The sequence below is a fragment of the Crotalus tigris genome, unplaced genomic scaffold, assembly GCF_016545835.1.
Source record: "Crotalus tigris isolate CLP2741 ecotype Arizona unplaced genomic scaffold, ASM1654583v1 scf7180000017850.1813134, whole genome shotgun sequence".
Lineage (NCBI taxonomy): Eukaryota > Metazoa > Chordata > Lepidosauria > Squamata > Viperidae > Crotalus > Crotalus tigris.
The window spans coordinates 1,719,672-1,726,976 of record NW_024096672.1 but is presented as its reverse complement, the minus strand read 5'-3'; the positions used below and the strand labels follow the sequence as shown (position 1 = coordinate 1,726,976).

The 7,305-nt window shown below is 38.8% G+C and overlaps 1 long non-coding RNA gene across 1 annotated transcript; it reads right to left on the bottom strand.

Annotated features, from left to right (window-relative positions):
* Positions 1-2,878: 2,878 nt before the first annotated feature.
* Positions 2,879-3,940, bottom strand: LOC120308011. The gene is made up of 2 exons (XR_005556718.1): positions 3,721-3,940; positions 2,879-3,308 (listed from the first exon to the last, which is right to left on the bottom strand). It is a non-coding gene; the product is annotated as an uncharacterized LOC120308011 (long non-coding RNA).
* Between the last annotated feature and the right edge of the window lie 3,365 nt (positions 3,941-7,305).

Sequence of the window (7,305 nt, the reverse complement as noted above, 5' to 3'; positions counted from 1 at the left end):
CTGTTCATCATCTTTCTTCTTGTTCAGGAAAAGTAAAACAGGATTTTGGAAAAAAAATGTATCAACTACACTTTAAATGAGGGACATTTGATATGGCAAATATTATAACCATTTCCCATGTAAGAAAGACATTCTATAGCAGAATCTGAATTTTTATTCAAGGAAAACAAAAACAATGCAAAGAATTTTTATTTTATGTGTGTGTATGCCCAGAGGCAGACAGAAGGTGACTGGTAAAGATATTGAGGGAGGAAGCAGCAGAAGAAATGTCCTGTGGGAGAACATAATAGCTTGCAGTCTGGATGGAATAACTGCCTAATTGTTGCCAAAGTGTGTCAGTCTAAACAGAACTTTCTTAAACTGATTTATATGCTATTTTAAAGTCAAGCTAGCAAGTGTTCAAGGACTAGTTTAAGGATATGCCCTTATTCAAATGGACAATATGAAATGTGTCATTATTTCAAAAATAACTCCTTGTCTACTTCAGTTATTTTTAACAGGAATTCTCCTTCCTCATCTTAGGAAATTTTGACTCTCTTCCTTCATATTTAAAATCTTTGAGAGCAAGTTATATGCAGAATTAGCCTCCATAAGAGCAAAGCTCCTTGTGGAATGGCCTCTGTGTTCCAGATCTCTTTTCCAAATTGATTTCACATCACTTCTTCTCTAATGACAAGTACAAATTTTATGCATGCTGTATTCTCGCAGCCTCATTTGTCCAACAGCAATATACTATAGAAATCACAGTTACCTTGGCCTGTTGTACAGAACTGTGAAAGAAATTTTGAAATTATTCATATAAAATATTTACATAATGGAAAATGTTAAATCAATTTCCTTGGATATGTAGCATGCAGGAGTCTGCATTAGGCTGAATATCATATATGTTGAAGGGCTTTACATCAAAATAAGTTCTGTTTCTCACATCAGGCACAGATAAACTCTTTTCCTCCTTCCTTCAGTCCTTGACTCACAATGCTCTAAAGCCTGCATAGTTCTATATGCATGTTGAATTCCAAAAAGAGTCTCCAAAATTGAAAAGCAGCAGTCTGGAGCCTTCAGCCAAACTATAAATTTACATAGTTTGCAGGAAGCCAAACCACAGTCACTGCTGATTTAAAGGAACTCTTGTACTTAGTGATCATCGGCATGAAGCAGAATGCATGGAAAACACACATTAAGGTTTATAAACAGAAAGTAAATAAGCAGTGCCTACTGTCAGTCACCAATGTTTCATTTATAGACTGCACCGCTTGATTTTTTCCCCCTCCCTTAGAAAGCACTAAAGCCCTTTGATGCATTCACTTTTATATTACAAAGGATAAAAATATCCCTGCAAAACTGTAATTCAGGATCATTGTTTTCATTTCATAGAGCTTTGTAGCTAACATGTATTATTATAGACCAAGGTCAAATGATGCCTCCACACTTATGTAGCTTCGACAAAACATGTGACAAGATACGCAGTAGGTAGAATGGCTTTGTTAGTGTGGTCTGTTATTAGGGATGTGCAAATATGAAACCCTGGGAATTTTCCTTGCCTTAGCTGAATGCTTTGGTCTGCCTGTGAAATCCTCCAAATGTTAATGCTCTGGAGAATCTTCACATTTTCTTTGAACTTTGTGTTAAATGAAATCTTATCAAGGCCAAGAACATGCAGGGTCCATCTATGGCATTTTGCTGGGCTTCCTGAAAGCCTTTTGATTTTTTTCTCGAAATGCATCAGATAATCACATAAAGAAATATCATCAAAAATTCATTTCCTATATACGTGGTGGGAAACCTATGGCACACATGCCACAGGTGGCATGCAGAGCCCTCTCTTGGGCATGCACGCCGTCGCCCCAGTCCTAGGCTTTCAGTCCCATCCATTAGCAACCTGCATCAATACCTATGCAGGGTAAGGTTGCCATGCCCGCCCCCACCTCCCCAAGCATTTTTTTTTTACTAACCTGCCTTTCAGCTGCATTCCATTTCTCCGTTTGCTTCTCAGCCTTTGCTGTGTGTTTGTGGGACTATCGGTAAAAAAAAAAAAAAGTTCCATCAGACTTTCTAACTTCTCACGAGATCTCAAGAAGTTAGAAAGTCTGATGGAACTTTTTTTTTTTACCATTGGGTGCGATGCGCGAGGCGGCAAATGGCTGTGGCTGGAGGCAAACAGCCATGTTCCACCAAAACCAGCTGTTTGCCGCCTCCTGCCCAATGCTGCTGCCATGAGGCTGCGGAACAAGCCAGGCAATGGTAAGAAACTGGTATACTGGTTCCTTACCTCCACCCGGCTTGTTCTGCGGCTTCATGGCAGCCACACTGGGTGCGATGCGCAAAGTGGCAAACAGCCACGTTGCGCCAAAACCAAGAGGCTGGCAGGCTGTGGCTGCTGATGGACACAGTTGGCCCCCATGTGCTCGCTGTGTGGGGGGGCCAATGGTGTCAGGCAGCAGCCGCCCCGGCCCCTGCCTCGCCTGGCCTTGCCCTGCGGCAATGGCACCCCTGCCCTGCCTCCTCTCACCTTACCCCACAGGATGAGCTTCCTGCCCACTGTCCCACCTGCCAGAGATCCCCTGCATCTCCCCCAACTCTGCCTGGTCCCCACAGGCATCCCTCCCCATGAGCAACATCAAAGTGGCCATGCTCACCCCGGCCACGCCCACCCAGTCTGCTACCACATCCACACCCATCCAATAGGCCATGCCCACCCAATGGGCTACACCCACCCAATGGGCCATGCTCACCCAATGGTTCACACCCGTCCCTCACCTGATGATACATAAGTGAGGTTTGGGTTGCAATTTGGGCACTTGGTCTCTAAAAGGTTCGCCATTACTGCCCTATATGTACCACTTTTGGCATGATGCCGGAGTAAAAACAAGGAGATGTCTTTTTTTGATCTGAAGAGGAGAACATTTTATTTTTGGATGTTTAGAAATTCTCCATACTTGAATGAAATGGCAGTACATTAGTTTCTCTGATTTCCAAAATGCAACTGGGGGTGAAGAATCCTCCATTGTTGTTTGTATTTCCAAATTTGTGCAGAATACAGTACAATTAATGCCTGAAATAATCTTTATTTCCTTTTGTCTTAAATTCAAACTAAACATTGCTTTATGCATGTAATGAATTTCTTTCTTTCTTTCTTTCTTTCTTTCTTTCTTTCTTTCTTTCTTTCTTTCTTTCTTTCTTTCTTTCTTTCTTTCTTTCTTTCTTTCTTTCTTTCTTTCTTTGAGCATCTGAAGTCTTGCCATGCATACACTATAGAAGTTTAGATCTTTCTCAGTGAGATGGTTCAAGGGTTCCACCCCATTTTGTACCTGCAATATAAGAACAATTTCTTTTCATGGTACATAGGCATATATTTATGTATCTGTCAACATGTGGACTTATGGATTTAAATGATATTAAGTACAAGGCTAGATTGATTAAATGTTGTTGACTGAACTCACCCAAGTCCATGTATTCTGTACACTTATATAGTCATATGTGTTCTAAACACATCTATATAGTCACAAAGAGAGGCGCAGTGACTCAGTGGCTTAATGACGCTGGACAGTTTGAGTCCTAGCATCATGTGATAGAGTGGGATCCCATCACTCACCTCAGCTTCTGCCCACCTAACAGTTTGAAAGCATATTAATGCAAGTAGATAAATAGGTACCACTTCGGTGAGGGGGAAAAAAACAATGCTTCAAGCAGTAGTAAGAAATCAACTGGTGCTGTACCTACCTGAATGCAACACCTGAATGAGAAGTGACATTGATGTGGGAAAAGCTCCAGATGATGCTGCAGAATGCCTTAAACCTTCTAATTGTGGAGCTAGTTACCCTCTATGGTGAACTCTGGATAGCAAGTGAGCATGAACTGAACAGGCTAGCAACTGTTGGCAGCCAAACAACTACTTTGTGTTATCACTGTAGTCTCCTGGCTAATGTAACATCACCATACACTTAATAAATACATAGTTACAGTGACGCACACTTATCCTTACCAGTATTTTAATATTTCCTTTAATGTTACAATAAAAAATGAAGCTAGATTTGCCAGAGGATTCTAATTATTTCTCACGCAAGAGGAAGATCACCCTGCCCGTGAAACAAATATGTATACCATGAGCAGTCTTCTTTAAGGTTCCTCAGACATCATCCCTAAAATCACTCTCCTTAAGGTAAACAATTGTAATAGAATCCTCTGTGTGCTCAGAAGTCAGTCTGACTTATTCAGCTCAGACGAGCCACAAATAAGGATGACTGGGCCTGTCCATTTGGTTTCACTCAGTTGCTCACTTTCTCTGAGTCAAGGCTTATTTGATCTGGTCCCACACCAAGACTCTGGCGTGCAAACAGACAAGCAGAATGACAGCTCATTCTCATTTCTCTGGGCAGTTTTCTTAAAGTATACATTTCCATAGATACCAACTCTAGAGTCTTCACTCCTTTTTGCAAGTGGTTGTTCTTAATAAAATACATTTGGTACGTACTTTTCCCAGATAGCAGAGCTGTCCATGGGGTTAAAAAAAAAAAACCAAGATGGTGATCATGACTGTGAGATTGAACCTATTATGGGTGCAATGCACATAGTAATGGTCAGAAGGCTGGTTGCACCATCGTAGCTGCAATCTGGACCAGATATGCCTAGTTTCCTGATGACTTTCCTAACGCATATGTTTGTCATCTACTGGAAGCTACCTGAGAACATGCTGAAAAAGATTTTGGTGTACAGGTTTGTTGGAATATGCATGGCATTTCAGGAGGTGCAAAGGAGGTGATGACAGTACATTCATCTAAATATTTGAATAGAACAATTTTTTTACCAGTTCTTAAAGAGAAGAATATTTTTTCAGTTCCAGTAAATTTAGGATTATTCTTTACAGATGCCTCTTCCATTACATTTAACGGGCTCCAGTGTATTCTTCTGAATTAGACAATATTAGAGACTTCATTAGAAATCCATTTGCATGTGACATTTAACATGATTTCCATAACTTTGCTTAGCTTTGTTTGGATTGTTGTGCCAATTGAAGATATAGATAAGGATGCATAAATGTTTGCAATGTTTAAAGAGATCTTTCATATTACATTTGTAAGACACATATTTTGGTTATATGGCTAGAAATTTACCCATGTTACATTACCTTCAAGTTATATCTTCCCCACTTCTGGGTTAATAGGTATAAGTACTAAATACTGAAATAAATATTGATCCCTCTTGAATCATTAGTTTAATGAAGAGAAGGACGTAGTTTAATGAAGAGAAGGACGTAGTTTAATGAAGAGAAGGATGAGGTGGGACATGATAGCTGTGTTCCAATATCTCAGGGGCTGCCACAAAGAGGGAGTCAAGCTATTTTCCAAAGCACCTGAAGGCTGGACAAGAAGCAACGGGTGGAAACTAATCAAGGAGAGAAGCAACCTAGAACTAAGGAGAAACTTCCTGACTGAACAATTAACCAGTGGAACAACCTGCCTCCAGAAACGGTGAATGCTCCAACACTGGAAGTTTTTAAGAAGGGACTGGACAGCCATTTGTCTGAAATGGTATAGGGTTTCCTGCCTGAGCAGGGGGTTGGACTAGATGACCCCCAAGGTCCCTTCCAACTTTATTATTATTATTATTATTATTATTATTATTATTATTATTATTATTAATAATAATATCACAGTGTCAAAGATCAATGCTGATTGCAGATTGTCCTTATCTAACCTATTTAGCAACCAACTGAAGTTACAACAGTGCTGAAAAAGTAACTTAAAGATCAGTACTTGCACATACAACCATCACAGTGTCCTTGCGGTGAGTCTCTGACTGATATTTAAGGGCTTTGAGTGCAGGCATTTATAGTCATTGCAATTTGATCACCATTTCCATGATTCAAAGCTGACCTCTGACAAGCAGAGTCAATGGAGAAGCCATCAGCAAAATCCGAAGTCATTGTTAAACTGTGTCTTGTTTAACAATCACAGGTGATTGCTTAACAATCGCAGGGGAAATGAAGTTGTGAGCCTATGATGGTCATGTGATCTCTCATATGACAACCTTGTCATTTAATGATGGAATTGCTGGTCCCAACAGTGTTTATTAAGTGAGGATTTCTTGCAGTTTCAACTATGTTGGATATTTATGTTAAAAAGTCTCAGTTTAACCCAAAAGACAGAGGTGGTGGGTGTAGAACAAATTTCTATTCAGAAATCTCCCACAGAGAGGTCATGCATAACATGAAATAGTGCTCTTGCCCTAATTAAGTTTATCTATTTTTATTCATTTATTCAGAAAATTTATATTACCATAAAAATAAAATTTATATAACTAAGGAGAAACTTCCTGACAGTTAGAACAATTAACCAGTGGAACAACCTGCCTCCAGAAGCGGTGAATGCTCCAACACTGGAAGTTTTTAAGAAGAGACTGGACAGCCATTTGTCCGAAATGGTATAGGGTTTCCTGCCTGAGCAGGGGGTTGGACTAGATGACCTCCAAGGTCCCTTCCAACTTTACTACTACTGTTGTTGTTGTTGTTGTTGTTGTTGTTGTTGTTGTTGTTATTATTATTATTATTATTATTATTATTATTATTATTATTATTATTATTATTATTATTATTATCCCATTCAGTGGCAGGATTCAAATATGTGAACAACTGGTTGTCTGTGTGGATGCCACTTCCGGAAGTCCATTCTGGGTTTGGGCAACAAAAATTAGCTACCGGTTCTGCTGAAGTGGTGTGAACTGGCTGAATCCTACCACTGATCCTACTTATAAGTATTTTGAGCAGTGAAAAATATGTGCAGTATCAATATAAAAACCCAGAAACTAAAATAATTTTATATTTAAAGTTCAAGATATTATTTAGAAGTGTAACTATTATTATTCTTTAATTTTTTATTTTTTTATTTTCTTTTTCCTTTTTTATATATATATAATGGAGTTAAAGTATTTCACAATTTGTTTATTGAGTGTAATTATATTTGTTTAAGGTTTATTTGGGTTTAAAACTTTTTTTCTTTTAAGTTCTAGTTAAGCCTGTATTCAGCTCTGGGAAGAATGGGGGAGGGTTTTGGGGTGGGGTGGGAGGGATCGAGGAAGGGGTTTTTATTGTAAAATCTTAAAAAAAATTAATTAAAAAAAAATACAGGGAAAAAAAACAAATAACCAAGCTACCGCATAACAATTCCATAATTGTTTACAGTTTCATTTTATGGAAATCTGAAAAAAGGCACTTCCAATAGAAAACACAAGAAATCTAATTCTGTATATTTTAGTATAAGATGCAATTGACCGTTTTGCTGAATTCCTGTATTTCTATGAGCAGAGTAT